General features: G+C 55.1%; 1 protein-coding gene across 5 annotated transcripts in view; it reads left to right on the top strand.

The window, feature by feature from the left end:
• The window catches only part of PAK4 (p21 (RAC1) activated kinase 4), a 51,429-nt gene that overhangs the window by 12,025 nt on the left and 11,771 nt on the right, over positions 1 to 27,633 (top strand). The window lies entirely within an intron of this gene.

Below are 27,633 nucleotides of genomic sequence, written 5' to 3' on the forward strand. Positions count from 1 at the left end.
TCCCTGGAGTGCAGTTTGCATTTCCTTGGTGGCTAACCAGGTGGAGCAGCTCTCCCTGTCTGTGGGACCTCTGGCTCTCCAGGTCCTAATTAAAGCTACCTGTTTTTCTGTGTTTTGGTTTTGTATTTCTTTGAGTTCTTTGCAGATTCTGGATAAGAGCCCTTTGTTTCCAATATGTTACACTTACCACAGCCTGTGGATACTCTTCGCTTTCTTTGTGTCTTGGTGAAGGGAAGTGCTTAATTTTAATGTAGTTGTAACCGTTGCCCAGGACTGCTGTAACAAAGTACCGCAAGCAGCACAGTTAAAACAACAAACAGTAATTCTCACACTTTTGAAGGCCAGAAGTCCAAAATCAGGGCGTGCCTCCCTGAAAGTTCTGGGGGAAGGTCCTGCCTCCTCTCTTTCCAGCATTCCTTGGCTTGTGGCAGCTTAACTCTAATCTGTCTTCACATGGCTGTCTTTCCTCTGCATGTCTCTCGTAAGGACACCAGTCACATTGGATTAGGGCTACCCCTACTCCAGCATGATCTCATGCTAACTTAGCTGATTACATCTGCGGAGACCCTATTTCACATTTACAGGTACCGGGGGTTAGGATTCAGCATCTCTTTTTGAAGGACACAGTTCATCCCGTGACAGAAGTCAGCTTTGTCAGTCATTTCCTTTACAGTTTTATAGTTTTGCCTTTCACAGTTAGTCTTCGTACCCTCTGAAATTGTGTTTCTGTGTATGGCGTGAGAGGGGTCCAATTTCATTTTTTCCACATGGATACCAAGTCATCCAATCACGATTTATTAAAAACAGACCGACTTTTCTCCACTGCTGCCTTTGTCATAAATCATGTATCTATGTAAGTGGGTCTGTTTCTGGGTGCTCTTTTCTTTTCTATTGCTTATTTATCTATTCCTGTATCAATACCACACGACCTTAACTTCTGTAGTTTATAGTAAGTTTCGGTCTCAGGTAGAGCAAGCTTTCCCACTTGTTGTTCAAGAGTGTCTTGGCTATTTGTGGCTCTTTGCAGTTCCATTTAAATGTTAGACAAGCATCTTGAGAGCACACACACACACACACACACACACGAGTCTCCCAGTCCATGAACGTGGTATAGCTCTCCATTTGTTTATGTCCTCAGTGTATCTCAGAAAAGGGCTGTACTTGTTGGGTTTACTTGGAGGAGCTTCGTGATGTGGCGGGGAAAGTGCCATCCTAAAGACCTTGTCTCCATTCAGAGGAGTGGTGAGAGTCCAAGATCAGCACAGTGCTGACATACCTCCACTCTCCAACTTTTTCACCCTTCTGACACCAGCCATCCGCCCCCACGACACTCCCTGCTGGGTTCGACGGTTCGTTGCGATGGCCACACGGAACTCACAGATCATACTCACGGTCAAGTGGCTTATTAGAGAAGTAACGTGCTACAGCTCAGAATCAGGATCAGGGTCAACTTGGAAGTAACAGGGACAACTCAGGAGACAAGATACAGCTCATCAGTCAGCATGGCTCCCAGCCAAGACAGCACTCAGCTTTTTCTTGGCCGTGTCTGCAGGCAGCCCTTCTCTTTGTCTGGCTGTCCCTGTAGGCAGGCCTCTCAGCTGTGCCCGCTGCCAGGCCTTCTCTCAGCCTTTGCCCTGCTCGGGAAAGTGCTACAGCTCTTTAGGTCCACTGACAACTGCCCAGAGGCACCACACTGTGCCAGCAAGCCTCTTGCCTGAAGGCACTCAGCTGTGTCTCACCCAGTGGGTCGGCAAGCCCACTGCAGCAGTCTCGCGCTGGTCTCCTGGTTCCTGCCGCTGCTGCTGCCGCCGCTGCCGCCATGCCATCTCTGGTATTACACCTGTCTCCTATGTCAAGGGAGGTTCTCAGCACAGGGACCCCAGGTTCAAAGGACGTTTTCCACTCCAGGCCCTTCTTGGTGGTAGTGAGGTGTCCCCCCCAACCTGTGTGTTTGGCCCTTATGTAAACCTACTTCTTGTCAATTTCAAGTCATGGCCCTCCCACCAGGCCTCGAACTTACCAATCCCCTTGATAGGCCACGGTCATTTAATTTGCGTAGTAATTGACCAATTCCCACAAAGTCACTTAAACCTGCTGGGTGGTTTTACATACCCGTTTGCATAGTGAATCTTGGTAGCACAATGGTTAAGAGGTACAGTGCAGTGGTTAAGAGATTGGCTGCTAACCAAAAGGTCAGCAGTTCGAATCCACCAGCTGCTCCTTGGAAACCTTATGGGGCAGTTCTTCTTTGCCCTATAGGGTCGCTATGAGTCGGAATCAACTCGACACCAATGGGTTTTTTTGAAGCCCTGGTGGTGCAGTGGATAACTGCTTGGCTGCTAACCGGAAGGTCGGCAGTTCGAATCCACCAGCTGCTTCTTGGAAACCCTACAGGGCAGTTCTACTGTGTCCTATAGAGTTGCTATGAATCGGAATCGACTTAATGGCAATGGGTTTGATTTTTGTTTTTTTTTATTTGCATAGCAGTCTGACCAATCACTTGTAAGATTGTAACCCAGCCAGTCATTTTTGGCAGAATTATAAGCTCAAGACCAGAAAGTGTGCTGCACTGCAGAGGGTCTGTGCCCTCCACTCCCACAAGGTGCCGTGTTCCCCTAGGTTTGGCCTTGCTGGCTGAGGATGTCACAGGGTGGCAGGAGCCCAGCTCTCCCATTCCCTGCTTTTGCTCCAGCCCCACCCTCCTTCCCAGGGTGCATGGAGAGGAGGTGGTAATTTTCCTGAATGATTTCAAGGGCTAATTAAAGGTTTTTCCTTGACTAATCAGCTTACAGTTTAATCATCTGGGAGTAGGCTCAGGGCTTCGGGAAAACAGGTCTGGTGGGGTCTCCCCATTGTGTGGCACTATGAGCCAGTTCCCAGCCCTACTCCGCGGGGGCTGGAGGACCTGGGGATACCCCGGCACCCTCCAGAGCATCCACGGGGTTCTCCATCCCTGCGAAGAACAGGAGGGAGGACCAGCAGGTGCTTAAAACCCTTCCCTGGCTCCCACTGTCAGAAGAGGTGCCAGCTCCTGTCCCTCCTCAGACTTTGACAGACCTTGTTGTCGTCGTCCCCTTGCGCTCCTGGCTTCCTGGCGTTCCTGCCATTCTCAGGGCCTTGGTTTAAAGGTCCCCACCTCTGGGAAGCTTTATCAGGCTGCCCCTCCCTCACCAGAGCAGGTGACAACCTTTGCCAGCCCCTGGCCTTCTGTGTCTGGTTCACGGTGCATCAACTTGTTCGCTGGCTCGCCGACACTCAGAAGCATATCCGTCCCCTGGTAGACGCCTGGACTGGGCCCTATAGGCCACCACCTGGGTTTTGGGGGACCTGAGAGGAGGTGAGGTCTGGGTTGAGCTGGGAGGAGAGGCTGGTGGTGGGTGCCAGGCAGGTTCCCCAGTGACTGAGTGATGACTGAAGCCCTCCCAGGGAGGGGCCGGCTGGACAGAGGATGGGCCTGGGGCTGGTCGGGGAGGGGCCGGGATGGCCGTGCCAGGCCTGGCTCCATTCCTTGCATTCCTCAGCAGGTCCCAGGCCCCAGGACAAGGTGGGGGAGGTGGGGAAGCTGGAGAGGGCCTCCTGGTGGACACCGGCCCCCTCCCCCACTTGGTGGCCAGGTTACTGCCCGCTCCTCTGAGCTGCTCTCCCTTCCCACCCCTCCCTCTCCTTTCCCTCGCCCTGCCTTCTCTGTCTGCCTCTTTACCACCTCCTCCAGGGTCTCCCCTCCTCAGCCCTGGCAGCACATGGTTGGGGCGAGGGGTGCACAGTGCAGGGCCCAAGCCCAGACCATTTAAATCAGAATTTCCGCTGTGGGTCCTGGGCATAGGGTTTGTTTTTTCAGGCACCCCCCCCCGCCCCCAACCCTGTGACTCTCCTGTGATTGAGCTGGGGTGAGAGGCACTGGCCCACAGCAACCATTGCAAACCCGCATGCACTTCTGTAGCCTGCCAGGCCCTTCTCTCGGCTTCTGACGTGCAGTGATTAAGTCCTGTTGTCCCTACAGCCACATTATGGGAGAGATGTGACCGTCATCCCCGTGTTCCAGACGAGGAAACTGAGGCTCAGAGAGGCCTGGCTGTGGCTTGAGAGCCTAGCATGCAGCCTGTGCCCCACCCTGTCGTCCCATCTTGTGCCCTCCAGGCCTCTGTCTAGGCGGCCGGCTCTCATCTCCCCCTCTCTCCATTTCTCCTCACCATTTCTCTTGTCTCTCTCTGCTCTCCCTCTTTCCCGCCCTCCCTTTTGGCTTCCCTCTACTCTCTCTCCTGGTAGAAACTTTTCAGGCTTTTGAGCCAAGGTTCCACTGAAGTCATAGAGGGGAGATGGATTCTGCAGCCCCTGGACAAGGACGGGAAGGATGCTGATGTCACCGGGCCTGCCTCCCTCACTGTTCTTGGCACCTGGAATCTGGGGGGGGGGGCTGTGGGGGCGGGTTCAGCGTCCAGCTGACAGTCAGGAGTACTGGAGCATGGTCCCACGGGGCAGACCCCGACAGGAACCGTGACACCAGAGGTCCCTGTGGACCCCGAATGCTGGTGTTGTCATCAGTGGCCAGTATCACATTTCCAGGTCCCATCGATAGGACAGACCGCCTGCTGGCAGGTCGTTTAATGTCAGGAAAGATTTGTGCTCAGATGTGGAGATTACACTAAGAGCCTTCATCTGATGGGAGCGAGGGGAAATGACAGCCCAAGTGAGTTCCGTCCATGCATCCGAGTTCCCGTCCATGTGTCCGCACTTGGCACTCGCACTCGGCAAGGGCTAAGGGCTTCCCTGCCTGTCTATCCCGCTTTAACCCTCTCACCCCCCAACTCACAGGGCTCGGGCGTGGGGCTCTCCTACATCTCTCCTACCCGTCCTCTGACCCTGGGCAGGGCCCTCGGGGTCACAGTCCTATTCCCACTCTGGAGCAGGAGGTAGTGGTTCTTGCTTCCTCCTAGGGTGACTCAGCGTGACGCTCAGAGCCGGGCTGCTGTCATTATATCCTTACGTTACTATTACTGTTATTACGGGGGTAGTTATTAGAGGCTGTGTGTGCTCGGGTTTAGTAGTGATGATTCAGAGTGAGTGCCCCATAATTCCTTGCTCTTAGGGTTAGGTCACATTAAAAAAAATGAGCACCTTTGTATTATGGAAACGTTCAAACATACTCAAAAGAATGGTCTCGTGGCCTCCGCGTCCGCAGCTCCGGCTTCAGCCGTTACCAGTCATGACCAGGCTTTTTCGTCTGTGTCCCCTCTCCCCAGCCCCCTCGTTATTCTGAAGCAAATCCCAAACGCCACGTACTGTGAGCTGTAAGTGCTGCAGACGTTTCTTCTGCAAGAGATAAGGTGTCTTTAAAAAATAATAATAACTACGATGCCATTGTCACAGGGGGAGAAAAGATTGCTTAATAGCCTCATGTTTCCCTGATTGCCTTTAAGTACTTTTTTCACCTTGTTTGCTGGAATCGGGATCTGGGCCTCTCAAGTCTTCTGTGATCTGCAGGATTTTCCCCTGCAGCTCTTTGGTATGGGTGTTTTCAGTGGTCCTTCGTCCTGTAGCCTTTCCCACAGCCTGGGCCTGGCTGGGGCGTCCTTGTGGTGCTGTTTAGAGTGTTCTTTTGTCCGCTGTGTTTCCTGGAAATTGAGAGTGAGGTCTAGAGGCTCCATGATACTCAGGTTCAGTTTCTTCTGGCAAAAACACTTTTATAGGTGATGCTCTGTACAGACAGCAGAGCTCACTTAATGTCTGGGTGACAGTCAAGGTAACTTTTAAAATAAATCTAATTAAATAATAAAAAAAAATTCTGAAGCAGCTCACAGTAAGGCTGGTACCTGGGTGCAGCGGTCGTAGGGCAGGAGGACCTGAATGACCCGAGGTCAGAAATCCCCTGGAGCCTGGGAGCAGAAGGCTTCCCGTAAGCTTGTCAGACTTGGGCCTCCAGGCTCCTGCTTTGCTTCGGCCTTGGGCCCCTGCTGTGAGCCACCCAGCCAACTCTGCCCATTTCTTCCTGGCCTGGTGGGTACTCCCCAGCTCTGCCCTTGGCCAGCAGTACCCCCCTGGGTAGATGTCCCATCCTCTCTGCCTGCTTCATTCTCCACAACATGGTGGTGATGACACACCCCTTGCAGAGCTGTGGTGAGGACGATGGGGCTGTGCAGAGCAGCGCATGGTGTGCACTGCGCTGGGAGTGGCTGTCGTGTTCCTGGGGCTTTTAGTGTAGCTCTTTTTGACCTCACCTGCTCCCCCTGGCCTTCTCCATATCCCTGGAAGGTGCCCTGGGCCCCTGGGCCTGGACACAGGCCCTCCCTCCTCCTGAGGGCTCTTCCCCAGAGCCCCAAACAGCCCCCTCCCTCACTTCTTCCTGTCTTTGCTCCAGTGCCACCTCCCCAGGCCTGCCTGTGCTCTCTGAAAGAGCGGCCCTATCACTCTCTGTCCCTTCCCTTGCTTGTTGTATTCTTTTTTGCTTGCTTGTGTGCTGCCGGCCTCCCCACTGTAATGCTGACTCCAGGAGGGCAGGGACTCTGTCTTACTGCTGTGTCCCCAGTGCCTAGAAGAGTGCCTGGCACATACTGCGTGCATAATGAAGAGTTGCCGAATGAATGAGGGAAGAGCGGGTAAACGAACGAGGTGGACCGAGCAGACTTTGGAGTGGACAGACTTGCTGTGGAATCCTGGCCCCGACACGCGCTGTGTGACCGTGGGCTGGCACCTCTGTTTCTGAGCCTCAGCATCCTCCTCTGGAAAGTGGGGACATGAGTGGTTCCCTCCTTGCCGCCTCGTTTTGTGCTAGAACGGTGCCTGCACGCAGCACTTTATAGATGCCAGCCCAGGACGGCCAGGGGCTGCGTCTGTCATGGGGACGCTTTGTGGAATCTTACACAGCTCCTTCCCTTCTGCGTGGCCAGCTGTGGTGGCCCCAGGGCTGGGGCAGGCTGAGGCACGGAGGATGCCTTGGGCGGTTGAGTGGGTGCTTTGTAGTGACCAGAAAGGCTTCTTGGGGAAGGTGGTGCCAGCAGCACAAGAGAGGGCCCTGTGTGCTGAGAGACTGTGGCTGTGTGTGGCCTGAGAGTGAGAGGTCAGAGGTTGGAGCCCCCAGGCCTTTGTCTTCCTTACAGGAAACAGGGCTCCAGGCCAGGGCTGGCCAAGACCGTAAGGGACCTGGGAGGACTGCTGCTCTGATGACCTCTTGCACGCGTGTGTGTAAGGGTAAGAGAGAGGCAGGCAGAGAGGTAGGAAAGAGATTGGCACAGGGAGACAATGAGACAAATACTGTTGCGGATCAAATTGTGTCCCCCCCAAAAATTGCCTATTGTAAATGCTCACCCTTATACCTGTGACTGTAACCCCATTTGGGCCTAGAGATTTCTTTATGTTAATAAGGCCATGGCAGTGTAGGGCATGTCCGAAGCCAGTCACTTTTGAGAGATAACAGAGCAGCTCAGGCACAGGGGAAAGCAAGCGCAGGTAGAGGAAGACAGACGCCACATGGATCACCAAGGAGCCCAGGAGCAGAAGCTGAAGAGAGCCAAGGACCTTACTCCAGAGCCAACAGAGAGGGAAAGCCTTCCCCTAGAGCTGGTGCCCTGAATTCAGACTTCTAGCCTCCCAAACTGTGAGAAAATAAATTTCTGTTCGTTAAAGCCACCCACTTGTGGTATACCTGTTATAGCAGCACTAGAGAGCCAAGACGACCAGGGGGAGACAGCCTGACAGATGGCTTGCAGTCATGTGCATGTGTAGAAAAAGCTTCCATTTATTAGAACCGGGGTCCCTGATTTTTCATGCTTCGTAGGGTAAGATCTGACATGTGACAGAAAAGTGCACAAAACATGTCCCACTTAGTGAATAATTGTAAAGCAAAACACCCTTGTAGCTCCCACCCAGATCAAGAAGAAAAGCATCACCAGCACCCTAAAGCCCCCTCCTCCATGTGCTCGTCCCAGTGCTAGCAAATAAATCAATCCCCCTCTTTCCCTTTAACTGTTGGCTCTTTTTTGTTGATTATGAAGGATCTCAGACACTCTCGACAGACTGGAGGCTCACCTAATGACCCCTGTGTACCCACCACCAAGCTAAGAGCAAGAACGCTCTGGCCCCGGTTGAAGCCCCCCAGGTACCCAGTCCCCATTGTGGTCCCCTGCTTCTTCCCTCAACTATATGCAGTGTTGTTCTGCAGGTTTTGAAACCGTGTGTGAATGAAGCCAGGCTGTCTGTTCCTGGTCCCTGGCTGCAGCTTGCTTTCAGTATTTTGCTCTGGAGATTCTTGCAGCCGATAAATGAAGTCCTGTGCCAACAGGATGTTCCGAGGGCAGAGGCAGGGCCCCAGCTGTAGCCAGATGTGAGCAGCCCGCTCTGGTGGCAGCTCAGGAGGGCACTCTAGGTTCCTCTTGCCTAGGCCTGTAGCCCCTGGCACCAGCCTGGTTAAAAACCACTGCCCCCTAGTAAAACTGGGCATTTCCTTTCCACCATGGGCACTGCTGGCTTCTCAGTCCCCAAATGAGACTTAGTTACAGGCCCTTGGTGCCAGTGGGGGTCTGTCTGTGCCACAGAGGGGCCTTCCGTGGAGGGTGGCGAGCCCGCCTTCTCCTTGTGGAAATGGTTTAGAACCTGGGAGAGGGCCTCTTCTCCTCTGCCTGCCCTCCCCCCCACCCCACCTTCCCCACCAGGCACCGCTATCCAGTCTCACATGGAGAGGCCCTCCGGGTGGAGATTACTGAAGTCCCCAGATCCAGCCGGCCTTGGTTTGCCACCCATCTCTCCCACTGACTAGCTGGATGACACCCTCCCCACTCTGTTGGCCTCAATTTCCTCATTTGTAAAATGGGGTTGTGTAAGGATTAAGTCCCTGGGTGGAGCAAATGGTTAAGTGTTCGACTGCTAGACAAAAGGTTCAAACCTACCCAGGGGCGCCTCAGAAGATAGCCTTGGTGATCTCCTTCCAAAAGGACACAGCCTTGAAACCTCCACGGAGCAGTTCTACTCTGCACACCTGGGGGCACCATGAGTCAGAATCGACTCAGCGACAACAATAAGGGCTAAGCTATTCCACTCATGAGAGCTGGCACACGGGAACTGCTCAGTAAGTGCTAGCTGTGGGTAGTGTTGTCATTGCCATTCATTGATTCATTTTGTAGATATTCACCCAGTACCTTCTCTAGGTCCAGCCTTGTGCTAGGTGATGCCTGGGATGGGCTGGTGACCCGTCAACCCAAGGGCCTGTCCTCACAGGACTTGTAGTCCAGTGACAGAGACAGACACAGCACTAGACAGCAACAACCCAGAGTGACCTTGGGGAAAGCCCAGAGGACTGTGTGAAGCCCTGACTCCAGCCTAGGGAGTGTGGGAAGGCTTCCTGGAGGAGGAAATTATCTGAACTGAGAACTGGAAGATGAACGGGGGGGGGGGGGGGTCTGTGGAAGGGTGTTCCAACCAGAGGGAACAGCATGCCCAAAGGCTAAAAGGTGGGAAAGGTCTGGCACTTAAAACCATTTATTAACCTTTTTTTTTGAAATAATGGTAGATCCACGTGCGGTTGTAAGCAATAATACAGCGAGGTGCCTCGTGCGCTTCACCGATAGTAATGACATCTTGCAAAACCATAGTGCAGTATTACAGCCAGGATATTGACGTTGATGCGGTCAAGTGCAGACTGTGTCCCTCGCCGCAAGGGCCCCCCATGCCTTCTTATAGTCACAGCCACCTGCCCCCACCTTCCCATCTCTAAACCTTGGCAATCACTCACCATGTCTCCATTTCTATAATTTTGTCATGTCAAGGATGTTTTACAAATGGAACCACACAGTATGTAACCTTCGAGACTGGCTTTTTTCATTCGGCATAATTCCAGGTTCATCCTGGTTGTTGCCTGTGTCAAGAGTTTATCCCTATTTATTGCTGAGTATTATTCCGTGGCTGGTGCAGATGGTTACTGCACTCGGCTACTACTGAAAAGTTGGTGGCTCGAATCTACCCAGAGGTACCTCGGAAGAGAAGCCTGGCAGTCTGCTTCCAAAAAATCAGCCACTGAAAACCCTACAGAGCACAGTTCTACTCTGACACACACGGGGTCACCATGAGTTAGAATTGACCCAAGGGCCACTACTTTTATGCCTGTATCAACAGTTTGTTTATCCACTCAGCGGCTGAAGGGCCTTTGAGCTGTTTCCAGTTTTTAGCTATTGTAAACAAAGCTGCTGTGAACACTTGTGTACAGGTTTTTGTGTAAACCTACGTTCTCATTTCTTTGGGGTAAATGCCTAGAAAGGCAATTGCTGAGTCGTAGTTACATGTTTAGTTTTTTAAGAAACGGCCTAACTTTTCCAGAGTGGCTATGGCATCTGACATTCCTGCCAGCAGTGTCTGAATGATCCATTTCTCACCAGCATTTGGTGTTGTCACCACTTTATTGTAGCCATTCTGGTAGGTGTGTGGTGACATCTCACTGCTTTTGGTTTGCACCTCTCGCATGGCTAATCTGTGTATTCTCTTTGGTAAAATGTCTCTTTATGTCTTTTGCACATTTTCTAATTGGATTGTTTGTTTTTTACTGTTAAGTTTTGAGCCTGTTGCTGTCAAGTTGATTCCGACTCATCGCTACCCTATAGGACAGAGTAGAACTGCCCCATAGGGTTTCCAAGGCTGTGAATCTTTATGGAAGGAGACTGTCACATCCTTCTCCCCTGGAGCAGCTGGTGGTTTCGAACTGCTGACCTTTCCGTTAGCAGCTGAGTGCTTAACTACCGTGCCACCAGAGCTCTCAAGTTTTGAGAGTTCTTTATATATTCTGGATACTAGTCTTTTTTTGTTTGCAAATTATGACTTGCAAATGTTTTCTCCTAATCTGTGCATGGAGCCCTGGTGGCGCAGTGGTTAAGAGCTATGGCTGCTAACCAAAAGGTCAGCAGTTGGAATCCACCAGCTGCTCCTTGGAAACTCTATGGGGCAGCTCTACTCCGTCCTGTAGGATCACTGTGAGTCAGAATCAACTTGATGGCAATGGATTAATCTTTCGCTTGTCTTTTCGTCCTTTTTGCATGGACTTTGACAGAGCAAAAGTTTTAATTTTGATGAGGTCTGCTTTATTAAGTTTTCCTTTTATGGGTTGTGCTTTTGGTGTCAAGTCTAAGAATCCTGGGCCTACCCCCAGGTCCTGAAGATTTCATCCTTTTTTTGTTTTCTAGAAGTTTTGTAGTTTTATGTTTTACATTTAAGTCTGTGATCCATTTTGAGTTAATTTTTGTCTAAGGTGCCAGGCTTCGGTCAAGATTCATTTCTTTGCCGATGGATGTCCAGTTGCTCCAGCACCATTTGTTAAATTGGATTACTTATTCTCCTTTCTCAAAAACCAGTTGGTTACATTAGTGTGGGCCTGTTATCTCGGGGAGCCCTGGTGGCGCAGTGGTTAAGAGCTACAGAGAGCCGTGGCTGCTAACCAAAAGGTTGATGCTTAGCGGAAGAGGACATTCTGCTGGCTTTTGTCCACCAGCCGCTCCTTGGAAACCCTATGGGACAATTCTACTCTGTCCTGTAGGGTCGCTATGAATCGGAGTCGAAATTGACTAGACTGCTGTGAGTTTTTAGGTATTATCTGGGGTCTCTGTTCTGATGCATTGATCTCTTTGTTTATCCTGCACTATCTTGATTATTGTAGCTATATTAAAAAAAAAAAATTGCCACTGAGTTGATTCTGACTCGTGGTGACCCCATTTGTGTCAAGAGTAGAACTGTGCTCCATAGGGTTCAGGGCCTGGTTTTGCAGAAGTAGATCAGCAGGCCTTTCTTTTGAGGCACCTCTCAGTAGTCGAACGCCTAACTATTTGGGCCACTCAGGGACCCCACTGCAGGCCTTAATAGCAGGTGGAGTGATTCCTCCCAGTTTAGTCTTTTTAGAGACTGTTTGAGTGGTTGCAGGACCAGGCCCTGGCGTTTTGGGAGCTCCTCTAGGGCCTTCTTATGTAGAAGATGGCACTGTGGTTTACCCTGTTTCAAAGTCACCCTTGACACCTCTTTTGTCCTCAGTCCCAGTGTCTGACTCATTGACAAGTATTGATTTTTCTTGGTGCACGTTGCTCACGTCTGTCGGTGATACAGTGGTTAAGCTGCTAACCAAAAGGCTGGTGAACCCGCCAGCCTCTCCTCAGGAGAAAGATACAGCAGTCTGCTCCCGTAAAGATGACAGCCTAGAAAACCCTATGGGGCAGTTCTCCTCTGTCCTGTAGGGTTGCTGTGAGTCAGAATCAACTCGATGGCAACGGGTTGTTTTGGTGTTGGTCCCCCTCGCTGCACGTCCACCCAGGCTGCAGTCCTCAATTGTCTGCATCTTGTCAGTCGTCCCCACACCCATCAGCCCCCCTTGACCCATCCCCCTCAGTGCAGCCAGAGTTGTGTCTTCAGGACATGGGCCATCCTCCATGCCCACCTTGGCTCCCCTTGCTGTTGCTGCCCCCTGGCCTGGCTCCACTATACTGTCTTCCCTTGAGGCCTTTACCTGCTGGCTCCCTCCAGCCAGCCTGTCGTTTTGTGTGATGTCTGCCTCCCCTGCTTGACTCTCAGTGACACTGCCTACCCCACACCCAGCACGTGGGGACCCGCACTAAATTTCTCTTGGTAGAACCGTGGAGCATAGGAAGCCGTCTGCAGCTGGAAGAGATAGTGAGGGAGGAGAGTGTAAGAAATGAGGCTGGGAGGCAGCAGGGCCCAGGACCAGGAAGGAGCTGGGCTTTAGCTGTATGGGAGAAGGACATGGTCACATCTCGTTTACCAAGGTGTCCCTGACCCAGCACGAAAATAGGCAAAGGCTTTGAACTGATGCTTAGCGGAAGAGGACATTCTTCTGGCTTTTGTGAATATAACAGGGTACTCCATCTCCTGAGTAGAAAAATGCAAAAGAAAACTAGACGGAGAGGGGCCCGACTTCACCTGTCTGTCTGCTTGGCAAAGATCAGAAAGCTTGAGGGCACACCGTGCTGCTGGGGGCCATGAGGTGGGACAGCTCCCACACAGGGCACCCTGGCAGTGATGAGCTTTGCCTGGCAATTCCCCTTCTAGGCATGTCACCCCGCAGACATGCTGGCACACGTGTGTTTGCTGGCTGCACATGGCTGTCATTGCAGTGCTGTGTGAGCGCAAAGGGCTGTAAACAGCTGTGCTGGCCGCGTGGGAGCCAGGCTGTCCATACAGCAAAGATCAAGGCAGGGCGAGATCACTAAAACAGATAGGTGTGCATGTGTGATGTATGCATATATATTCTTTTCTTAAAATCATGATTTTCAACTGTTAACATACACACCGAAAAGTGCATAAAACATAAAAGTACAAAAAAAAAAAAAAAACGAAACCCTCAGGCTTCGAGTTGATTCCGACTCATAGCAACCCTATGGGACAGAGTAGAACTGCCCCATAGGGTTTCCAAGGAGCAGCTGGTGGATTCGAACTAGTGACCTTTTGGTTAGCAGCCAAGCTCCTAACCTCTGTGCCGCCATGGCTCCCCATAAACATACAGCATAGCCAATTATCATAAAGGGAAAGCCCGCATAGCCACCCTCCAGGTGAGGAAACAGCTGTTGCCAGCCCCCCAGTAGCCTGGTCGGAGCTCCTCCTTCCCCTTCCCTTCCCTCTTGTTTGTCCTTTTAGGGCAACCACTGCCTTGCTTTTGTCTGGTTTTGCCACTTCTGTATGCATCCCTGGAGCCCTGACAGTGCAGTGGTTAAGAGTTTAGCTGCTAACCAAAAGGTCTGCAGTTTGAATCCACCAGCTGCTCCTTGGAAACCCTATGGTGCAGTTCTACTCTGTCCTGTAGGGTCACTTATGAGTCAGGATCCACTTGATGGGAAGGGGTTTTGGTTTTCGGTATGCATCCTTCAGTAGCAAAGTTTCATTTTGCCTGGCTCTGAACTTACCTAAACCAAGCCCAAGTATGTATCGTTTTATGACTTGCCTCTGCTGTTGAACGTGGTTTTTGATACTCAGCCGCCGGGTAACTGTGGGAAGCCCCTCACCAATGCACACTATTTCACTGAGTGAAGAGATGGCAATTCACTGCCCATCTTTGTGGACCGGCATTTGTGTTGTTTCCAGTTTCTAGCCATTCAGACCGCGCTGCCGTGAACCTTCCCACACGGGTCTCCCGGGGCCTGCGGGCCCGCATGTTGCTACAGGACGAGCCTGGGAGAGCACATGCTAGGTCCCAGGCGTGCGCCTCCAACTTGGCTGGATGCCACAACGTCCCCCCAAGTGCCAGCAGCTCCCTAAGTGCCAGCAGCATAGGAGAGCCGAGGAGTGGCTGTGAGAAGGGCAAGGTGGCGAATAGTGTGTGCGGGGTGCTGCCTTCGGTGCTAAAGAAGTGTGTGCTGCGTATGCACGTGTAAGCTGTCCCAGAAAGGAGAAGAAGAAACTGCCAGGGGCTGCCTCCAGGGCCAAGCTGGGGCAGGGCACTGTGTCACTGTTTACCTTTTGTTTGGCGCCTTTGGCTTTCAGACCGTGTTCCTGTATAGTCTACTTAATAACGACAGAGAGGGAGAGAGATGGGGGTGGGGTGGGGAGAAAGGGATAGACGAAGCCCAAATGTGGCACGATGTTAATGATAAAGAATGGGATTCTTGGGTTTAGGTTTAAGGTGGATTGTTTTAGTCCTGTTTTGGGGTGTGTTTGAAAAGTTTCATAATTAAGCCACACAAAACCAAACATCTGTCCTGTGTGAGAGGGCCTTGGACCTATCTCTCCTTGCCCCTGAGGCCTGCTGTCAGGGGGACCTGTTGTTTCCATGAAACACCCCCCTCCACCCGCCAGGAGGGGGCATTTGTTTCCTGGTAGCTGTCCTTGCTGGGCTGACCCTCCCTCCTTCCTTCCCCCTCCCTCCCTCCCCCCTCTCCTTAGGACCTAGTTTCCCTGAAGCAGCGCTGGCCAGAGCCATCCAATCCTGACCCTCCTCCCCCACCAAAGCCCAAACCAGCCCATCAGGTTTGGGAAGCTTGTTCCACCTGGCTCCTCTGGGTGGCTGCCTGACAGGTGCCCCACCCCCACGGGGGATGAAGTGGCCTGGCACCTGGGGCTCCTGGGGTCTCCAGACCTGCCCTGCTGTGGCCCAGAGCACAACCCAGCATCTCCTCAGAGCCCCTGTCCACTTTGGGCCCCAGGCTAGGTGGCAGCTGGTGGGCAGGAGCAGGGCAGCTGGGCTTTCCAGGCTCTTGGAGTGAGTGCAGTCCTCCTGGTGGCTGTCCTGTGTGAGGAGATGGGGCCCGAGCAGGGCAGTCAGGTGTCCACCTGCCCACCTGGACCACCCACTCACTGTTCTCACTGCTCCAGGCCTGGCCAGCTGGGAAGACCCAGCCCCTGCCTCTCACAGGAGACCCCAGCAGGGTGCAGTCCCACCAAGTGTCAGCTTCCCAGGCTGGGAGTCTTGTCCAGTGTGTTCACTGTTGAATTCCCAGGGCCTGCCTGGTATGTGTTAGGAGTTCAGTAAATGTGTAAATGAATGTGACAGACTGATATGTCATAGACAGTGGCAAGAGGGGTCAGGCTGGGATGGGAGAGTCACAGGACAGGGATGGCGGAAGCTGCAGGGGGCTAAGGGAGGCCGGAGGGGGTCCCCAACCTAGTCTGGGGTGTCAGGGAGGGCTTCTTGGAGGAGGAGGTACCAGAGCCGGGGCCAAAGGGTAAATATGGGTGAACCAGTCAGCCTGGCCCCTGCTTTCACAGGCCTCAGACCCTGGGAGAGAGAAACAGTTACACAAGTAACAGATTAGCCACACCGGGCTCTGGCCTGGATCGGGTGGGTCAGGGAAGGCTTTGCCTAAGAAGTGAGATCTGAGGGGAGGGTGGTGACCAGGCCATGGAAGAAGTGAGATCTGAAGGGAGGGAGGTGACCAGGCCATGGAAGAAGTGAGATCTGAAGGGAGGGAGGTGACCAGGCCATGGAAGAAGTGAGATCTGAAGGGAGGGAGGTGACCAGGCCATGGAAGAAGCACGGCAGAGTTGCTGAGGATAGTGGCTGGAGGCCCTGAGTGAGGCAGAGGTGGGATGGGGCAGTGCGGCCCCTCTGGGCTGTGTGCCCCTCTCTGAGCAGCGGGGTAAAGGCTCAGGCTCAGGGCACGGGACCTTGGACCTCCGTTTCCTCTGCTGTCAATGGGCCTGATAAAGTGCCTGTCCCATTCAGTGCCGTGGTGACAGTGAAATGACTGAATGCAGGTCAGGTGCTAAGAGCAGGTCCCGGCACAGAACAAGTGTCCCATCCATGGCGTCAGGCCACTGCTGTTGTCAGAAGGTTAGTGTCCTTTCCCCTGGCAAGGTGAGAGCCAGCGTGGCCTTCCCAAGTCCCAGCCTGCCCCTTCACCACCTTTCCTGCCCCGCACATCTCCCCAGCCCTGGCCCCGCACCTGGAGATGGAGGTGTGGGGGTTCTTTGCCTCCTCCCGTCTCCCATCCCTCCTGATGGGCCTGTGGGCTGCAGCCTGCCCCTTTCACCATGCCCTCTGGAGCACTTGCTGGAGCCACAGCTGGGAGGGGGAATGTGGTTATCCCCAAAGTCAGCCTCCCCTGCAGATCAGAGTCCACCCATCCCTCTGGCCAGTGCCCTGAGCTCTGTCCTGTACCTAGGCCCCTTGCCACCCACCCCGTGGGCCCATTGTTCAAAATCCCGTTCACCACCCCCTGCCCAGTTGGTCCCTTTCAGGGTTCAACCCTGCTCTGTGCAGCCACTGCCCCCCTCCCCCGGGCCCTGGCACCTCGCCTAGCGCGTGGAGGTGCGAGGTGGAGAGTGTGCTAGTGGGGGATTGAGGTTCCTGAGGAGGGTTGGGGCTTAGGTCCCGCTGCTCCTGTGTCCCTGCCCATCCCTTCCCAGCTCAGCCCCTCCCTCTGCCTGGGCAGTTGTGGGCCTGTGCACCAGGCCTGCCCGCTGTCTCAGGCTCCGCCCTGCCTCCCTTCCTCCCCCTTTCCCTCCCTCCGTGGGCTGGAGCCACAGCGGAGGCCCAACTCCTGCCAGGGCAGGGCCGCGTCACCACCTGCTGCTAGGGGGCTGGGACACGGAGCCCAGTCAGCCAGCTCTTCTCAGTGGGTGCCTGTGTCGAGGGCCAGGGAGGCCCTGATTCCTGTGTCCCCAGCTGGAAGCCTCTGTCTACCGGCCCGCCCCACAGGAGGTGGCCCAGGAAGTGGGACAGAGGATGGTGGAGGTGAGCGTGCACAGTGCAGGCAGGCTGGGCTGGGCATGGGGGTTGGGCAGGCCTGCTACCTGGTCACTGAAGCCAGTGCACAGGTGTGAGCGACCACACCTTCCTCAGGGCCAGGGCGGGGTCACCGTGCCTCCATGTAAAGACTGTCAGAGCTCGAGCTGGGTATCTGTGGCAGTGCAGTCCTGGGCTCTGGTTTGCATGGGGGCAGGCCTGTGGGGCCATGACTCACTGGGTCACTCGGGGAGTTTCTGGGTTACCCTGGACTTGGCTGTGGGTGTGTCTGGTTCTGTCGTGCGGAATGATTACCTACCATGTGTGGGTCTAGGGTTGTGTGATTTTGCAGTTGGGCTTTATATTTCTGGGGGGCACGCCTGGGTGTGTGGTCAGCACAGCATGGGGGTTTTGGGGTGCATCTTCCCAGGTAAGTCGGCAATTATCGCGTGCCCATGGGGCTGGGTGTGTGGGCACGCGTGTCCCCATGGTTCTAGGTGATGGCTGGGGTCCGTATTGCTGTATGTCAGGTGGCTCCCCAGGCCCTTGGTACTTGTCTGTGGGTCTTTGCCTGGGTCCCTGCATCTCTGTGGTGGTCCCTGAAGGCAGCGTGTGTGAACGTCACAGCATTGGTGAAGGGAGTCTGTGGCTGCCTGAGTGTCCCAGCGCACCTGACTGCTGCATGCTTATTCTCGGCCTGGTGCCACATTCTCCCACTGATGCCCCACTGGGACCCGCACTCCAGAGATGGGAACTGAGGCTCAGGGTGGTCCCACAGCCCCACACAAGCAAGGCGCAGACCCCTGGCCCCCGACCGCCTGTGCTCACGCTCCTGTGATGGCCAGCACTGGGGTGGTCGGGGAGTTACAAGGTTGGGGGCCTCTGGGGAGTTTTCTGTGTGATCGGCGGGCTATGTTTCTGGAGCCCCGTGGTTCTGTGTGCCGGGATGTCCCTGTTGTGCGTATGTGCGATGGTCTCTGTGGGTTCATTTTGTGTGGTGTGTCAGCTGTGGACGTCCTGTGGCTCATGGAGCGCCTTCGTGTGTGTCCGTGTGTGTGTCCACTAGTTGCCGTGGAGTCAGTTCCGACTCAGGGCGACCCCGTGTGTGTGAGGGGGCGCTGTGCTCCGCTGCAGTTTCCGTGGCTGGTTTTTAGAAGTAGGTCACCAGGGTTTTCCTCCGAGGCACCTTTGGGCGGACATGAACGTCCAACTGTTCGGTTCACTGGCGAGCGCTTAACTGTTTCTATCCCCCAGGGACTCCTGTGAGTGTCTAGTGTGTGTGTGCTAATGGGTGTCTGTCTGCCTGTTGCTAAGTGTCTCCTGGGTGTGAGATGACAAGCATCTGTTATGTGCGTTGGTGGCTGTGTTGCATGGCATTTGCGTGTCGCTCTTGGCGGGGGGCACGGAGGTGTGTGGTCCATGGCCGAGGAGGCAGAAAGGAGGGTTTGGGTCCAGGGGCCACTACCTTTCCTCCTCTGCCTCACGGGGAGGAGTGAATGAAGTCTCATCTGATCCCCAGTCCCCGCAGACTCACCCACAGGCCCAGGAGGAATGAATGAAGTCTCACCTGATCCCCAGTCCCCGCAGACTCACCCACAGGCTCTGGAGGAATGAATGAAGTCTCATCTGATCCCCAGTCCCCACAGACTCACCCACAGGCTCTGGAGGAATGAATGAAGTCTCACCTGATCCCCAGTCCCCCCAGACTCACCCACAGGCCCAGGAGGAATGAATGAAGTCTCACCTGATCCCCAGTCCCCGCAGACTCACCCACAGGCTCTGGAGGAATGAATGAAGTCTCATCTGATCCCCAGTCCCCACAGACTCACCCACAGGCTCTGGAGGAATGAATGAAGTCTCACCTGATCCCCAGTCCCCCCAGACTCACCCACAGGCCCAGGAGGAATGAATGAAGTCTCATCTGATCCCCAGTCCCTGCAGACTCACCCACAGGCTCCAGAGGAGTAAATGAAGTCTGACCTGATCCCCAGTCCCTGCAGACTCACCCACAGGCCCAGGAGGAATGAATGAAGTCTCACCTGATCCCCAGTCCCCACAGACTCACCCACAGGCCCAGGAGGAATGAATGAAGTCTCACCTGATCCCCAGTCCCCACAGACTCACCCACAGGCTCTGGAGGAATGAATGAAGTCTCACCTGATCCCCAGTCCCCCCAGACTCACCCACAGGCCCAGGAGGAATGAATGAAGTCTCATCTGATCCCCAGTCCCTGCAGACTCACCCACAGGCTCCAGAGGAGTAAATGAAGTCTGACCTGATCCCCAGTCCCTGCAGACTCACCCACAGGCCCAGGAGGAATGAATGAAGTCTCACCTGATCCCCAGTCCCCACAGACTCACCCACAGGCCCAGGAGGAATGAATGAAGTCTCACCTGATCCCCAGTCCCCGCAGACTCACCCACAGGCTCTGGAGGAATGAATGAAGTCTCGCCTGATCCCCAGCCCCTGCAGACTCACCCACAGGCTCCAGAGGAGTAATTGAAGTCTCACCTGATCCCCAGCCCCTACAGACTCACCCACAGGCTCCAGAGGAGTAATTGAAGTCTCACCTGATCCCCAGTCCCTGCAGACTCACCCACAGGCCCAGGAGGAATGAATGAAGTCTTATCTGATCCCCAGTCCCTGCAGACTCACCCGCAGGCCCAGGAGGAATGAATGAAGTCTCATCTGATCCCCAGTCCCCACAGACTCACCCACAGGGGCACCAGCGGCACCATTTGTGTCTATGACGTGTTGTGCCTGGCCAGGTTGGGGTGACGGGCCCAGGAGCTGGTAGCCTCAGGCCCACTCCAGATTTCCTGTGCCCTGAGCACTGGCCTGGGTAGAGGAAGCACTGACTTCATTCAGCCACACTGAATGTGTGCTGTGCCTGGCCCGGTGCTGGCCAGGGCTGGGGACATAGGGTGGTCAAGCCCATTATGCTCCTTGTCCCAGGGAGAAATGGAGAAAGGAAGACTGGCACACCTGTCGTGGCCACGAGATGGCCGTTCCCAGTGTCTCCTTTCTTAGTGTCCCATCCATTTACTTTCTCACCACCAGTAACAACAACGCTAGCAATAGTAACAGCAGCGGCTGGCCCCTAGTGAGGACTAACGAGGTCCTGTCCAGGTGCTGTCCTAAATTCTTCTCGTGTGTTATCTCCTTCCATTGTCAAGACGTCCCTGGGAGAGAGGGACCATCATTACCCCCGTCTGCAGATGCTGACACTGAAGGAGACAGGCATCAGTCAAATGACCACATGTAACATCAGATAGTAAATGTAAAATTATAGCTGGGACAGGTGCCCTTTAGGAGAAGGCAAGCAACATGGTAATTTGAAGGAAGAGGAAGGGACAAGGAGGTGAAGGTTGGGGTGGAGGATATTTTGGGTCCCAGGCCAAGGGCACAGCCCCTGCAGAGGCCTGGGGTGGGGAAGGGCGGTGATACAGGCAGGAATGTGGAGAGCAGGGGTGTTCCTCTCTCCCTGGACACCTGAGGGAGTACCTGCTGTACCCCTCCTGGGGTTTTAGCTGTTGCTGGGGTTGGTGAGTTTCCTGCAGCCTCCTTGGGGCTGAAACCTCCCCCCACCTCGCTCCTCCCTCCCCCATATGCCCCCTGTGTGATTTGCCTCCTGTCTGGAGCCAAAATATGCTGCCACTTCCTTGGATTCCCAGCCCAGTCCACGTGGCCTGGGTGGCCCTCCTGGTGCTGGGGCTGCCGAGGCTGGGGAGGCCTGGTAACAGCTCACGACTGGGCAACGAACACACCCTGGGTTATTCACTAAGTAGCCAAATCCAGCCTCTGAGAACGCAGGCCCAAGCTCTTTCCTAGGCTCAAGGTCAGAATTCCAGGCAGCCTGGGAGAGGTCTGGCAGCCCTTTGTCCTCACTGCCCTTCCCTGCTCTTCCCCCAGGTCCAAACTAGTCACTTGGGCAACACCGCCGTTCACTTGTCGCCAGATGTTTAGTGGACACCTCCTGTGTGCCAGGCACATCCTAGGTGCTGGGGATACAGCAAGAACAAGAGGACAGGGGTCCCTGTGGCAGGGAGACAGTCCCTCGGGCTGCTCTAACAAAGTACCTCAAAGTAGGTGGCTTAAAACAGTAGAAACGGATTCTCTCACCCTCTGGGTGCTGGAAACCCAAATCTGTGTCAGCAGGTCCATGCTCTCGCCCTGATGGCTCTCGGATTGGAACCTTCCTGTCTCCCAGCTGCTGGCAGGCCCAAGCTTTCCTTAGCTTGTAGATGCAGCTTCACGTGGCCACCCTCCATTTGTCATCTCTGCCCCTTTCCTTTTGTAAGAACACCACTCAGTTGGGGTAGGACCCATCCTACTCCAGCATGGCCTAGTGATAACTGGTAACATCTTCAGAGACCCTATTTCCAAACAAGGTACCAGGTGTTAGGGCTTCAGCATGTCTTTTTTGAGGACAGAATTCAGTCCTTAACAGACAGTAAACAAGTCCACGACACCAGGTGGTAATAAGTGTCACAGGAAAGTACACAGCATGGGACATGGTTGGGGGACAGATTCTATTAGGGGCCAGGGAAGGCCTCTCTGAGGCCTTGTTTGACGAAGATTTGAATACCACAAAAGGGTGAGCCACGCATGGGTAGAGGGCACAGTAGGTGCAAAGGCCCTGAGGCTGGGACAAGCTGGGCTTGTCCAGAATGTTAAAATGGAGGTCAGCGTGGTTGGAGTGAAGTGAGGAGAGGAGAGGACGTCGGTGAGCTTGGTGAGGTCTGACCAGGCAGGGCCTTGTTAAGTCCTGGTGGGGAGTCTGAGCCAATGTGGAGCGAAGGGGAGAGTAAGCCCTTGGAGAGTTTTGTTTGTTCGTTTGTTTATCATTTCTTCAAATTCCCTCCTGATCAAAGGTAGCCTTTCTGATTACTGTCAGCAGAGTTGTCTCTGTCCTTGTTCTTTTCCCAGTAACCTCTGGGGCCTGTTCTCTGGAACAGAGGCCTTGGCTGGGGTTGTAGCCACTGGGAAGCAGACCTTCTCTCTGGGTCAGAGTGGGCGCTTTTGTGACCAGGCACTGGGCAGCAGACCCTCTGGGCCTCAGTTTCCTGTTTTGGAAAACAGGAAGGAAGAGCCCTCCCACGCACCCCAAACTGTTCTGAGGGTTCATGGTGACTGGGCCAGAATCAGTGCTGACAAACGTGTGCTCCTTTCCTGCATTCAGCTGGCTGTGGCCACACCTGCTCTAGGCACCAGCATCCAAAGGGGACACCCCAAAACATGGTCCCTGCCTGCATGGAACCACCAATGTGTGTAGTAGAGAAGACAATAGGCAAACTAATAAATAGACGATGCGTGAGGTGATGCCAGGGCTGTGGAGGGAGTGGGCTGAGTGCCAGGCGCTGTGCCAGGCTCTGGGGGATATGGCAGCAAGCAAGACCGACTAAGCCCCTGCCCCATGGAGCTCAGCTCCAGCTGTTACAGAGGTGATGTCAGCCCATAGCATGTGTTGCCCTCTGCCCACCCCACCTCGCACCACAGCCCCACCCTGGTCCTGTCCACCTTGTCTGCTGCTGTTTCCCCTGCGCCCGCCCATCTCCATCTCACTCAGGGGAGAAGCCCACGAGGCTGCATATCATCTACCCCCATCCCCTCCCTGCCCTCATCTCCGCTCACACGTCCCGTCACTAACCCTGCCCCAGTCACCCGGGCCTTCACTGCTCTTTGACCACGTGTCCCCCACCTGAAGACATTGCACTGGCTGATCCGCTGCCTGGAGGGCTACTGCAGGCACCTACGTGGTCCTTCTCCTCTCCTCCATCAGGGGCCACCTTCTCAGCAAGGCCTTCCCTAACCACTTCCTTGAAGATTGCAGCCTCCTCCCACCCTCAGTACGCTCTGGTCCCGTCTCTGCTTTGTTTCCTTCCCAGCACTTGTCACCTCTCACTTACTAGATGTTCTTAGGATTTATCTCATTTACTGATTCTCCTTCCTCCTAGACCGTCAGCTCTGTAGGGCAGGGCTGTTTCTGCCTGTTCTGTCCATTGCTGTGGCCTTGGCACCAGGCCTGGCAGAGAGTCAGCCCTCGGTACATACGATGAATGGATGGGTAGGTGGGTGGGCGGGTGTGATGGGGCCGTTGTGGGTAGAGTAGGTGTTTACCCAGGAGGGAGCTAGGGGACGTGTCGGTCTCAGAGCTCTGGCAGTGCCTAAGGAGAGGGTCCCCGAGGACTCCTTGGAGGATGTAGGCCCAGAGCGGGTGGGCTGCAAGGAGATTGGGATGTGGGGGGAGGCAGTGCAGATGGGCTGCAAGAGCTGAGCAAAGGCCCTGAGGCGGGAGTGGTATGGAGTGTTCAGAGGGGAGCCAGAGCCAGCTATGGGAAGGCAGGGGCTAAACTGAGGCTAGAAGGGAGCTTCTAGTGCTAGTTGATAAAGATCATGCCAGAGGGTTGAGCCAGGGTGCGGTGGAGGCCTGGAATGCAGGCTGGGGACGTGACCACTTCCTCCTCCCCATCCTGGCTTAGAGTTTCATTTTGATGAGCATGAAAGAGTGGCCACCAGCCCTGGCTGTGTCCCCTGCTCTTCCGCTAGGCCCCTGGGTCCTAGCCAGACCACCCGTCCACTGCGGGGCAGAAGTTTATTCAGGGCTCACGTCCATGTCCCAGCAGGTTTTGTCACGTGCACAGAGCACGTCTTGCTTTTCCACCTCTGCTGGTCTCCTGGTGGTGGGGACGGAATGGATGGTGGAGGTGATGAAAGGCCAGAGGGCGGGACGCGTGAATACAGAGATGACTGGAAAATTTAAAGCTTTTGTCTGGGACAGGTCGGAAACTGTCCATCGCAGATGTTAAAGATTATTTTGAAAAACTGAAATAAACATTAAAAAAAGCCCGTTGCTGTCGAGTCGACTCCGACTCACAGCGACCCTATAAGACAGAGCAGAGCTGCCTCACAGGGTTTCCAAGGAGCGGCTGGTGGATTCGAACTGCCGGCCTTTTGGTTAGCAGCCAAGCTCTTACCCACTGCTCCACCAGGGCTCCATAACACTTTAGAGGGGGCTGCATTTTTAGGACCAAACGCTGGACTTCAGCACAGTCTCTGCCTGCTGGTGGCCACGGGCTGCACACATACTGTCCTCCGCCTCCAACCTGTCCTTCTGGGGTCACTGCTTTAGCCTCTGCCTCTGGGTTCCGGACGTTGCTCAGGAAAAGTTTCACAGGTGCTGCCTGGGCAGAGGGAAGGTCCCTGAGCACCCCCTGTGGGCACGCAGTGTTGCAGGCCTCCCTGCCCTCCTGGAGTTGACATTCTAGTGGGGGAGGCAGGCACCGAAAAGGAAACAGACATGTATAATACATCGCGTAGGAGTGCCATGAGGAGTCCCTGGATGGCACAAACGGTTACATTCAACTACCAGCCGAGAGGCTGGTGGTTTGAACCCACCCAGAGGCGCCTCAAGGACAGGCCTGGCAATCTGCTTCCGGCCACAGCCTTGAGAACCCTATGAAGTGCAGTTCTACTCTGGCACACATGGAGTCGCCATGAGTTGGAATCAACGGAATGGCAACTAACGACAAGAAAGTGCAATAAAGAAAATATAAAGCAGGGAAAGGGACATAGAGGGTGACGGGGCACGGGCCCCTCTGAGAAGGTGGCATTTGAGGGTAGAACCAGGGAGGGTGGGAAGGGAGGGGGCTATGGCAGCTCTGGGAGAAGAGTGAGCCGGGCACGCCTCAGCTGGAGCAAAGATCCAGTGGTGAGAACATGCCCAGGGCAGCAGGAGGCCACATGGCTGGGGAACAGCGAGCAAGGGGGCAGAGGGGACAGGCTGATCATGCAGGGCTCCTGGGCCGCGGGGAGGAGCTTTGGGGGCCAGCAAGGGGTTGAAGAGTGTCAGCCCTGGAGTGGGTGGCCTGTTTTCCACGCCCACCTCTGCTCGGTGACCTCAGTGAGAGCTTTCACCTTTGGGACCCTCAGTTTCCACATCTGCACAATGGGGATCAGAACCGCTGCCAAAGTTGCAGGGAGCCGTTGAGCTCAGAGTCGGCACCTGGGCGGGAACGTGGGGTCGGTCCCCCATGGTGGTGGTGGTCCACGGGGAAAGTACTGGAGCTGAGCCTCAGCTCATTTGATAGTGGGGACTGGTTTTCAAACATCTTTTCTGCTGTGGACTGTTACGCCAAGGCCTGTGGGAAAGGCAGATAAGGCTGCCCCTCACTGCCTCTGGGGGCGCGGGACAGCTCAGATAGTGGGGACCCCTCGCCCCAGGAGGGGGGAGGAAGGGATGGAGGCCCGGACTGGTCTTGGAGATGGTAACAACAATGACAGTGATGACAGCAAAAGCCACAGCGTCACTGCAGCCCTCGAGGGCAGTACAGGCAGGCTCCCTCGCCAGTGGGTGCCCTGGACAAGGGTGTCACCTCACTGGGCCTCAGCTTCCCCATCTGTGAGTTGGGGGTGATGAGAGTAGTTGTGGGGAGGTATTGGGATTGGACACAAACAGCGCTTGGCAGGGCCTGGCCCATCTCTCGGCAGAGCGGTACTATTGTCGTGGTTGTTTGGTGATGTCCTGCCCCCCCACGGCTCCATGAACCGAGGCAGGGGACGGACTCCGGGTCAGACAGGCTGGATTCTGATGCCCTCCCTTCCACAACCTCACTGTGTGGCCTGGACAAGTGGGTGTCCTTGCTTTCCTTGTCTGTAACATGGGCTCGTAACGGTCCCTACTCCTTGGGTTAGGGATGCAGATATAATGAGCAAATCCTTGGGGAGTCCTTAGAGCAAGGCCAGGACACAGTAGGTGCTCAGTAAGTGTTCGGTGAGTGACACGTATTGAGTGCTCACTGTATGCACCTCCAGTCCTGCCCTTGCCGGTGCTTCTGGCCGCACAGGCTCTCTCTGGGCCAGGCCACCAGGCTTCCTGTTGGACTCCTTAAAAAACAACTCTGTCAAGCAGGTGGCTGTCGTCTCCTTTTCAGAGACGAGGGCACTGAGGCACAGAGCGGCCGAGTTGCTGGCCCAGGGTCGCACAGTCAGCTCCCCACAGTGGGCTGGAGTATCCCGTTTCACAGACACAGCAGCAGAGGTGCACTTTGAGCACTGGCCGGCTGCCTCAAGTTCCGAGCTCGCCTGGTAGCCCCAGCGTCTCCTCTCCCACATCCCTGCTCCTGGTGCAGGCCTGGCATTTATGCAGCTGCTCCTCCCTCTCCCCCCAAGGCCTGGCGTCCCCCATAAGGTCAGAAACTTGGGGACCTGGTGGGGGACCAGCAGGGCTTGGAACTGCCTGGGGGAGGGCTCAGGGTGGGGCTCCTGCCTGAGCATTATAAACATGGTCAGTTCCTCTGTTTGTCTTGCCCTCCATGCTGGGCCCAGAGGGAAGCCGTGCCCTGGGTAAATATCCGGAGTCCGCCCTCTTCCCCTGCGGGGTCACACACAGCTGAGGGGGCGGTGCTGGCTGCAGTGTACAGAAGGGGCTTGGGAACTTATGGGGGGCTCTGATCTGTGGGAGGGTTGTAGGACAGGCTGCTGTATGACAGCCCCCAACCCCCATTACTACCATGTTTGGCTTAAAGAATCCCGGGCTACCACCACCCACCCCATCTTGGTCCTGAGCCGCTCCCATCTCTGGGTTTAATGGGGGGTCACATGGATAACCCAGTTCCTACAGAGGGCCATGGGAGCTGATTGATGTCCCCCAGGTCACCAGTGGGCTGGGGGGTCAGACTGGGGAGACATGTGGGAAGACGGTGGGGAGGCGAGAGGACATGGGGCACATATGTGGGTGACAGAGCAGGGGAGGTGGGGGTGGTCAGGGGTGTAGGGACAAGCGTAGAACTAGAAAGACCGCGAGCTGAGGGCAGAGAAGCCTGTAGAGAGCCAACCGGGTAGCAGAGCCAGGTAGGTGAACTGGGGCAGAGGTCTGGGAGCAGTGGGCACTGTTCAGGAGACTGGAATTGAGTTGAGACATGGGGGGCTCCTGGCTCAATCCCAGGCAAGAGACAGGGCAGGGCTGAGACAAAGGGGCCCCATCCTGATAGGGGCCTGTTCCATCCCAGGTCTGAGCAGCCTGGGTCCCAGAGCAGGCAAGCGAACTGGGCCTGCTGAGGGTGCCCTGGCCGGCTTGGCTCTGGTCACCTGCTGGCCAGGAGGCCCAGACCAGTCTAGACAGGTTGGCTGCTGTGTCCCTGCCTGCCTCCCACTACGCTCCCACTGCCAAACCTGTTCCGCTGGGTGCACCCATCCATGGTCTTCTATCTCTCCTCAGAGAGTGCTCCCACAGGGCAGGGTGCTGGGGAGCACAACTGGGGGCTGGAGAGGCCACAGGCTACGGAGGGCGAAGAGGGCAGGGCCGTATCCCAGACACACGTGGGAGCATGTCTGACTGGGTCCGCTCCTGGGCTCGGTGCTGACTCCACTGGGCACTGTTCCAGGTGCTGGGAAGTCGCCATGAACAAGACAAAGCCTTACCTGGTGCGTTTCCCCGCATCTTTTGAGTCCTTGCTCACACAGCCCCTCTTCTGGAAAGCCTCCCTTTACCCCCCAGC

Source organism: Loxodonta africana, chromosome 11, assembly GCF_030014295.1.
Source record: "Loxodonta africana isolate mLoxAfr1 chromosome 11, mLoxAfr1.hap2, whole genome shotgun sequence".
Classification (NCBI taxonomy): domain Eukaryota; kingdom Metazoa; phylum Chordata; class Mammalia; order Proboscidea; family Elephantidae; genus Loxodonta; species Loxodonta africana.